Genomic DNA, 10,656 nt, shown 5'->3' with positions numbered 1-10,656 from the left:
ACGTAATTGGGGTATATCGTGAGATATATCGTTATCGTGATATAAAATTATCCATATCGTGATATAGGATTTTTTCCATATCGCCCAGCACTACTTCCATGTCATGTGAACTTCTGACAAAGAGTTAATGTTGAATTGTTTCACTAGACTGGACAAATAAGACACACCTAATCTGAAATGATTTGAAAGCATTTTATACTTTTTATTAATATTTTTCTGAAAAATAAGCTTTTTTTTCAATGGCTTCCATGTCTTAAGATCATGTGATGAAAAATTAATGTCGACTGGTTTTGGTAGGTAGGTGTGTCGTATTAGTCCAGTCTAATGAAACAAATCAACATAAATTTTTGGTGGAGTGAGTTTGCAGCGTTTTTCTGTTGTATTTGTTTTTTGTAGGCGGCACCATTCATGTGTTTGCAGCATGTTTCACCGTCTAAAAGCGTGAATTTTGAGATGTGTGTGTGTGTTAGCCAGGCCTATGTGTTCTTTTCTTCTTTTCCCTTAAAACAAACAGACGAGCTGTATGGTTTATCTGAAATAAAAGAACAGTGAGATTTTTAGAACCTCTGTAAATTAAAGACCCAGTGTGTCACCTGCCGCCTTTCATGCCAAATGTTTAGGCTAAGATCATCCTATGATGAGGAATGATGGAGTTGTTGCTGTTTTGGTCAAACATTGTGATATCGCAAGAGGTCAAGCTCAGAGGATGTGTTGTTGATGACTCTCAGCTACTACCATAGCACATTTTAGCTCAATATCTGTAAAACGGACTGAGTCATAACCATTTATGTTTCCTTTAAAGTCAGTTGGCTGTGGCATCTGCTTTGAGTGGGATTAAGTCCAAAAATTAATCAGTTGTAGATGTTCTTTCAATGATTACTTTCTGAAAATTTCATTCAAATCTACTCATAAAAAACAGCAGGAAAAACATTATTGTCCACCTTTGCCTTCCAGTGGCAGGTAATAAATATTGGTTACAGCTGTCCTCTTTCAGCTGTTTTTTAGCTGTTGTACAAATCAACAGAACAAACTGAGCCTACAACTGACATAACACATCAAATAGAGAAACTTGCTTTAATATGGGCTCGCAGAAACACAGTTGCTGTTCAGGGTTTCACCACTAGAGGGCACATGAGCACCTGTTAAATCACAGACAGGGTTACATCCTTTCAAAACGTTTGTTCTGCTGCTCATTTAATGTATAATGTTCTGTTCTGCAGTGAGCCAGGATTCAAGCTGCAAACCACACTTGATTGGTGAAGTTTACACTACCAAATACACCAAATGCACATTACAGGAGATACACAATTAAAGCAATTACAGTAGGTGTCACAGCATATTCCAGCATGGCTGGGTGTTAACAGTTCAACCTGGTCTCAGTCCAGAACTCGTCATAATCGTAAGCAGTCACTGCTGACATTTATGTCTAGTCAGGAAATGCCTAAAATAAATATATAATTAGAAGAAACATTCAATCTGATGTTTTTTTTGAAAGTACAAGAGGAGATGAAAGTAACACACCAGGTGTTGGTTCATGAAGTGAAAGCTTATGGAACCTTAAAGCTGCAAGTTTTCTAACTTCCTGTTAGCAAGGACTTGTTTTGCAATGATGATGCTAACTGGTACCTAAACAGAAACATCTATACAGGTCAGTGGCAGTGGTAATTGAGTATTAATAAAAGTAAAAGGGTTTAAATGTGAAACCTAATTTGAAACAAAGATGGGACTTTGTGCAAAGTGTAAAGTAAAACAGATGAGGATTTGCAAATCTCTAGACCCATTATTTATCCACAATGGTACATATAAATATATCAAATGTTTTTAATTTTGAATTTGTTGGCAGCGGCACGTCTCTTTAAAGTTGTTCCAGGTCCATGTTTCCTCTCTGTGAAGCATCTCCTCTTCTTTTAACTTCAGTCTGTAAACATCCAGGACCTGAGGAGAGCAGCTGCTGGAGGTTTTAGAGGGAATGTTGGCCCATTCTGGTCTGAGGGAGGATTCTAGCTGTTCAACAGTCCTGGATCTTCTCTGCTGGATGTTTTTTGTCTCATAATATGTCAAATGTTGTCAATCAGTGAGAGGTCTGGACTGCAGGCAGGTCAGTTCAGACTCTTCTTCTATGAAGCCCTGCTGTTAGAATGGATGCAGTCTGTGGTTTAACATTATCCCGCTGAAATATATAAGACCTTCCCTGAAAAAGACGTCATCTTGATGGGAGTATGTTGTTCTAAAACCTGTATATACTTCTCTGCACTGATGGAGCCTTTCCAGATATGTAAGCTGCCCAAACCAGAGGCACTAATGCACCTCCATACCATCAGAGAGGCACACTGTCTAACTGTCCTGATAACAGACTGGATGGGGCTGATCTCTTTCTCTTTAGTATGGAGGATGTAGCATCTGTGGTTTCCAAAAAAAAAAAAAAAAAAGACAAATTTTGCTTCATTTGACCACAGATCAGTTTTGCTCTTTTAAATTAACTTTGGTCCAGAGAAGATGGCAGCGTTTCTGGATGGTGTTCATATATGACTTCATGAGGACAGAGGACGCAGAAGACGGATGGAGGCGGACGACTCGCTGTTGCGACCCCTGAAAAGAGAACAGCCCAAAGAAAAGTTCATATAGGACTTCCTCTTTGCCTGATAAAGCTTTCAGCAGCTGTGTTTACAGATGGTGATTTGTGGAAGTGTTCCTGAGTCCATGCAGTGATGTCCAGAACAGAATCTGGTCTGGTTTTAATACTGTGGCCCCTGAGGGCCCAGAAATCATTATCATTCAATATTGACTCCGTCTTGTCCTTTGAGCTCAGAGATTTCTGCAGATTCTTGAAGTCAAGAATCATCTTAAAATTGTGAACTGTAGATGAGTGGTAATGGTACAATTTTTTAGTTTAAACATTTGAAATGTTTTACTTTGTACATTGTAAATAAAATACGGGTGTATGAGATTTGCAAATCATTGCTTTCTGTTCTCACATTTTACATTCTTACATTTTACACGACATCCTAACTTTTTGGAACTGGGTTTGCGTGTCAAATTGTCACAGTTGGAGTGTGGTGAAACCTTTTGTAAACAGAGTACAGAGTGGACTGAACCCTCAGTTTTCCACGAGGCAGCCTAAATAAATCAACTGTGATACCATCTGATAAGACAGAGTAGGTGCTGATGCCATCAATCTATGGTGATCTGATATCTCAGCACAAACCCATCATTCTCTCTGTCTCCTTACTTGTGCCTGTCTTTCTCTCTGTGCCTGTTTCTTTTCCAGTCTCTGCCTCTGGACGGTCTCTGTCTCTGTGCCTGTCTCTGTCTCCAGGCCCGTCTCTGTAGAATGTTTGTTCTGCTGGTGCTTCCTGGTGTATTATATTTTCTTTATAACTAAATGAAGTGGGGGGTGGGGAACAAAAGACAATCAAACAATCAAACAAACAAAAACAAAACAATTTTGAGCCCAAACTTTGTTGTTGTGGTTTGACATTTAATTTAAAATGTGCACGTATTACTGACTTTCAAGTAAGTTAAGAAATTTTGCCAGAGTTGTAGTCTTAAAATATGAGTTTTCAAAACATGCCAAATAAGTTTGAACAATGCAAAATATAATAATAAAATGTTGCCAGAATTATTTATTTTTATCTTGTAAACTACAAACCCAAAGCTTAAAATGAATAATGGCCTTTAAAAAAAATTGATTTACAATGAAAGGAGATGGGAAATAACTTTTCTTTTTTTTTTTTGCCAGGAACAAAAATGGTTCCTGGTGTTGCACAGTGTAACAATATACATGTCTCTACAGATGGATAGATGGTATCAGTATTAAGTCAGCATTCACTATTTTGTTTTCCTGTTTATACCTTTTTACATAAGTATACTTTCAGATTTTCAGCCATTCAGGTTTTGAAACATTCAGGATATTACAGCTATGATGTTTGACTTTTGTCATTTTTATACTTTATAAACTTTAATTACATTTTTTCCTCCTGTAAATCTTTTGAGATCTCTTCAAATCATGGAAAGATTTGTGCTAATTCCAATCTACTCTTCAGTTTTTCAACTTTAGCTGATGTTTTGCTGCTTATGAGTTTTAGTTACTGTTCTGATAATTTCAGCTTTACTATTTTACTACTTTTATAGCTACTGTTTTGCTGGTTGTAGCTATTAGGTAATGGTTAATGCAATGCTAATTTTAGCTTTTAGCTACTGTTTTGCCATTTTAACATTTAGTTACTGATAGTTTTAGCTTTTAGCTACTGTTTTGCTACTTTTATCTTTTTGGTACTGTTTTGATAACTTTAGCTTTTAGTTACTATTTTGCTAATTCCACGTTTTAGCTTTGATTTTGCCATTTTAACATTTAGTTACTGTTCTGATGGTTTTAGCTTTTAGCTACTAATGAAATCATTTTATCTTTAATCTACTGTTTTGCTAGTTTTAGCTTTTAGCTTCTGTGTTGCTGTTTTAACTTTTACTCACAGTTCTGTTGGTTTTAGTTTTTGCTGGTCTTGCTAATTTTAGCATTTAGCTTTAGTTCTGCTAATTTTAGCTACTGTTCTGGTGGTTTAAACTTTGGTTTTGCAAATTTTAGCTGCTGTTCCGATTATTTTAACTTTAACAACTCGGTTTCAGCTTCTTCAACAAATTTCAGCAGCCATTCAGCACTGCACTTTTGGTGAAAATACTACTTTTTCCTAGTACTTCTACTTCTAGTACTGCGTCTGAGGAAGTACCCAAGGCTTTGGTCTCTCTGCCTCTCATGCTTGCCACAATTATTTTTCATTGAAGAACACTGGCCTGCAGGAAGAGCCTTCACATCAGTGAGTTGTGAGAAAGACACAGCATGAATTTCTTAGGAAATATGACACGACAGATAAGCCTCGGCTGCTTGAAGTAAAGATCTTTGAAGTTCCTCCTGTTCTGCTTTGCTTTTTAATAAGGCCTGTTTATTTACACGCAGCACTGAAATCGTTGGCTCCACGCCGCAAGCCCGCAGAAATCAAACGCCCCGTGTTCTTCATCACATTTGCGATGAGTACTTGGGCATGTAAATGCTGGTGTCGTGTTTGACATTTATAAAGTTAATTCTTTGAGCTCTCATATAAGGAAGAAAAGTACAAATTTGGTCCCCCTTTTCAGTAAAACTGTAAATTTTTATCGCCCGTAGACAAAAGGTGATCGCCAGCACACACGTTCAGATTAAACCTGATCTTTGTGGAAAATCTTGACATTAACTATTTGGAGGCAACTCTTGTCTGTTAACAAAATTTCTCATGAACCACTGGATGAATTTTAATCAAACCTTCAGGAAATAATCATTCAATCAACATCTACATCTGATTCACATTTGGAGCCAACCCGAGATAAGATGGCTGCCACAGCTAACTGATTTTAGAAACCACAAAAATGTTTAGAATTCAGAGAATTTTATAGATAATGTGCTATAATTTGGCATGGTAGTAGCTGAGAGTCACTTGCAAAACATACTCCACAAATGCTTTATTTTATTATAAAACGGGGNAGCAGAAGCTGCAGACGTATATGGCTTGTCAGCATAATGGATATTGAAAAGAGCTTTCATCATACTTTTGCTCACCTAAAAGTTTGGTGTCCTGTTACAAATAATGTTTCCTCAATGTTTCCTCTTCTGACGATGGAAAGCAATGTTTGGGGCTGGTTGTGATATTTGAAGGTGATGTAAGTTTATAAACAAAGTGCTCTGTTCGAATCTGATCCTTCCTCAAACTAACCTGACAATTTGGAACAATTACTATATTCTTCTGACCCTACATCTAAAGTGAAAGTACTTATCAAATACACTAAATTCGTCATATTTAGCACATATAAAACCTGATTTTAAACCTTCTGTTCAAATGATTCTCATATTTATTATGGTCATCGTGTAGAAATGGGGTCAGTGCAGCACAACTAAGGGAAAAAAGAAGATAGAGAATTCTAAAACTAGACTGGGGCTTTTAAATACAAAGTAGTTTTACTATTACACTAGGAAGGTAAGAAGTGAACTTTACTATGACTATAATAGAAATGACAATAAAAACCATTAAAAACAAACTCTGCAATAAATTTACACATGGTACATGCTGAGCATAAATAAAGGCCTAGCATTTCTTGAAGGAATGCTTATTCCCTGCCACCTGACAAGCCAGAGTTATAAACTAAGACCATCTTATGATGAGACAGGACAGAATTGTACGTGTTTTTGACTTGAAAATAACATGATGCATGATTTCATGTGACATCTCGCATGATCTGTTGTTTCCCAGAGTCTCTGTTATGAATGACCTTCAGCTACTGCCACACCAAATCTTAGTTTAATATCTATAAAACTGAGTGAGTTAGAACTATTTTTTTATTTGGCTAAGCTCAGTTGGTTGTGGAACTTCTGGAATTGACTCGACTCCAAAAGTTAGTCTTTTGTAAATATAGATCCAGTGATTGATTCCCAAAAATTTTATTAAAGTCTGTCCAGAGGTTTACAAGATATTTTGCTAACAGGCAAACAAGGTTGACTCCAGTAGTTAATGCCAAGGCTCTAAGGAAAGATGCTGCACGACGGGTGGCTCGCAAACTGTGTTCTGAATGACTCTCACCTAGATTTTAACTCCGCATTTTTAATGTTCAACGATTTATAACCATTTTGGTGTTTGGTAAAGTTGCTTTGCTGTGGCAGCCATTTTTAATCAGGTTGCCTCCAAGTTGTAGATGTTCATCCAAAGGATTATTTTCTGAGATTTTCAATAAAATTTTTCAAGTGGTTTATGAGAGATTTGGCTACGGTACAGACAAATGAGCACACGCACAAACACACATTATCATCCTTTGACCTTTGACCTTCAGCGAGGGTGATGATAATGTGAGTTTATTGGCAGAAACGCAGTATTAGTAGTAAGGATTTCTTGATTTAGTGGACAGTGGAGTAATTGTAAGTAAATTGTTGCACAGGCTCCATGGTACAACTTACTGCAGTTTCACATTAAAAGCTCAAAAAATCACGACATGCTTTTGACTCTCCTTACCCTTCTAAAACCCATCTTTATGTTCGCATGTAATCATGTGATGTTTACCATCTTGAAACATGTTATTTACTCCATCATGTTGACTGTTCACGCTCCTGACATGGTTCCACTCGCCCGTTAGCAAGGTTGGAGGGGACGGCAGAAGGCATCAAGCTGTTACTCTGGTGCAGCAGATTGTTGGTTCCAGACTCATCCCATCCTTTGCCTTTTAGTGCTTCTTTAAGTCTGTACTTTGCTCTCTCCTGAAAATGAAAATGGCTGGGGTTAGAGCATAAATCGTGTACAGTGTGATTAGTGTTAGAGTTCATACTCAGGGTTTGAGGTCGCATTTGAAATGGAATGTGAGCGACCACCCAAGAAAATTGGAATTGAGCATTAAGACCTGCCGTGTGAACGTAGCTACCTGGCAAGATGTTTAGCCTCTTTCTAGTCTTTTGTTAGAATAAATATGTGGAATGCTCATAAACTCACAGGTCAGGAAACTCCTGAAATGTTTTAGAAGTTATGGAGCAAGGGCACAGTTTATACAAACAAAAAATACAAACTGTTTTTTTTATTATTATTATTTTTTATTTCCTCCAATCTCAGCAAAATGCAATACGAAATATTTCCGGCACAACATTATTGTTATTTGACCTTTGACTCCAGCAGCTTCACACCCCTTGTTTTCCATTAAAGTTACTGTTTGACCAAGAAGGAAGTGACGTAAAGTAAAGTTGCTGCATGCGGTCAACTGATTGCACCTCGTCGTTGCCAATTTGGGGAGATTATTTGACGCAAACAGTGCACCCTTTTCAACAATAGAAAAGGCCTAAATGTTGTGCTGTTTACTCCTGTGACAACAAGCATTTAATTAAAGATGAAAATGGTAAAGCAGACCCAATTCTACATTTTTTTTCTTTTTAAATGCAGTCAAAGAGGAAAGTGTTCTCACATCCCTGGCCTTCCTGTCAGGATAAACTTGATCAACATAATCATAAATGGGTTGAGATAATCCTTTGTGGGATTTGCCATGTTTCCCTATCATCTTTACATTGGTTTGAACTGTCACAGTTGCCTCCACCTAGTGAGTGAGCGATCTGTAGACGGATCTGCTACAGTGTGCCTCAAACAGGACCAGTAAAATATTAGTTGGCTTGAGTTTGTAGATCCTGGAGAATATCAGCAATTAAACAAAACTCTGCAAAAAAAAAAAACAACACAGGTAACTCAGTGCTCTGCACCAATGGAGATGCCCTTTATTTTAAACCAAACTAAATAAATTAATGTCACAGTAATATAATTTGAAATAAATTCTTACCTTGAACAAGTCAATAAATGTAGAAAAACAACAAAATTTTGACGTTCCAGAGGTTAACTTGCACGTTAACACATTCGTCCATCCATTTTCTTTCACCTCTTTATTTTTTTTCCCCAGGTGGCAGGAAGCTGCTGCCTATGTCCAGCTGTCACTCTGTGAGAGCTGGGGGACACTCTAAACATGTCTCCAGTCCATCACAGGGACACATAGAGGCAAACAACCATTCACACTCTGACTCCCACCTAGGGACAATTTAGAAATACCAGTTAACCTGCATGTTTTTAGTCTGTAGAAAGAAACTGGAGTAAAACCCATGCATGCACAGGAAAAGCATGTAAACTCCACACAGAGAGAGCGGGAGACGAACCCATAACCTTCTACGCCCAATTCACTGTCCAGAATCGTTTGCTTATAGTGAAAAATAGCATTTTCGGTAAATAAAATACTGGTAATTTTGAAAGACAGACCAAGGAAGCCGATTAGAAGACATGTAGTCACATAGAAAACTAAGCAAATCAGATGAAGCAAATAGAATCACAGTTTAATGATTGGTTGTCACATTAAAACCCGCCCTACAACTACCGTATTTTCCGCACTATAGGGCTCACAGGATTATAAGACGCACCATCAATGAATGGTCCATTTTCAAACTTTTGTCATATATAAAACACACCAGACTATAAGGCGCATCCTCATGCACCTCCCCATTTTTGTAACTTTCCACGGACCGCATGAGCAGCGCCCCAGTCAAAATGGACGAGTTTGGTGCTCTAGCGGAGCTGGTTCGCCTGTGTCAACATTTATATGATCCCTCTATGAGAGATCACAAAGATAATCAAACGGTTCGAAACTCAAGGAAGAATACTGCACCGACGTAAGCGCTTCCACCGCTCGCTCAGGTCCGCGCACCGTGGGTGCGACACTACAAAGAGCGTCTATAACTGAGCCTTAATGCTGCAAGCGGTGTGGCTTTGTAGTTTACCAAAGTCGTACTAAAACATTACGAGTTCTTAAAGGCGCTCCAGATTATAAGGCACACTGTTGTTTTTTGAGAAACTTGAAGGCTTTTAAGTGCGCCTTGTAGTCCGGTAAATACGGCACCTTTAGAGGACATTGATTGGCCCATACTTCACCAGTGACAAAGCTACTGAGGGCAGCATCTTTCTGAAAAGTCTGAACTTATTGGTCTCAGAGGTGTATTTTTCTGTAGTAGCGTTGAAAATAAAAACAATATTTCTTCATATATTTAATACACAAGGTATTACTTTTTTATTGCCACAAAATAAACGAACACTTACCATTATTTTATGTTTTTAATCACAAAATGTTGCTGTAACCGGAATAAGAGTTAATTTGTCACATTTAGTAGCAGCAAAGCCCTCTGAGGATTGCTGCTGCAACGTTATGATGTGAAGGTAAGCAAACGGCACTTGGAGGACGTGTAAAGTTCTACGGTCCAACATGTAAGCAACACATTGGCAGCATCATTACTTTTAGGTTTTTAAATGGCGTAGCTGCAAATTAATCATAGTCAAAATATAGATTTTATTTTCCAACAGCAGTTGATCTTGAAATAACTCAACATTTCATTTTAAATATTTAGAATTATTCTTTTATCTGCTGGAATGTAGCTTGGGTACAAACTAAGCTGAGAAGAAAACCAGTAATGAAGTTGGAAGCAACACCGTTGTACAAAGTGCAGGACAGGTTGTGGCGAGAACATTTAACAGACGTTACAAATAAACCGTGAACTAACTGTCATCTTGTAATGTTTCAGCGACGTACCACCAAGGTCTCTGTGGCACGGGTGACTAAAATGGTGCTGTGACGTGATAACTTGTAACTTTCTGTGATTGTAAGGAAGACAAGCTTGACCTGCAGGAGGGCGAGGGAGAAAGAAGCAACAAAATAAATGTTAAACAGCATATAACCTCTCTTTTACAGAAAATGCAACGCAAAATGTCAAATCTGTGTGGATGGCGATTAAAGAAGGCAATGTCTGTCCTTTAATTATGCTCAGGAGTTGCTACTGACTGTCAGGATGAGTAAATGTAGGTTTAAATAGGCAAAACGTCTGATAGCATCCACAAAATAACAACATTTCTTTAAAAGGAGGTTTCTGTTTTCTTCTTTTTATCTTTCTTAATGTATTTTTGTCTGTTTAAATGTGGTCATGTGTCAGGCAGTCAGATTTTCTGTGCTTCTCTAGAGAACATCGGGTTCTGCACCATCCAGACGCACGTGACGGTTCCACCTGTGTTTGGTGTCATCCTTAACTCCAGCTGTTTGTGTGTGTGTGTGTGTGTGTGTGTGTGTGTGTGTGTGTGT

The sequence above is a fragment of the Kryptolebias marmoratus genome, linkage group LG21, assembly GCF_001649575.2.
Source record: "Kryptolebias marmoratus isolate JLee-2015 linkage group LG21, ASM164957v2, whole genome shotgun sequence".
NCBI lineage: Eukaryota > Metazoa > Chordata > Actinopteri > Cyprinodontiformes > Rivulidae > Kryptolebias > Kryptolebias marmoratus.
This window is presented reverse-complemented; position numbering follows the sequence as displayed.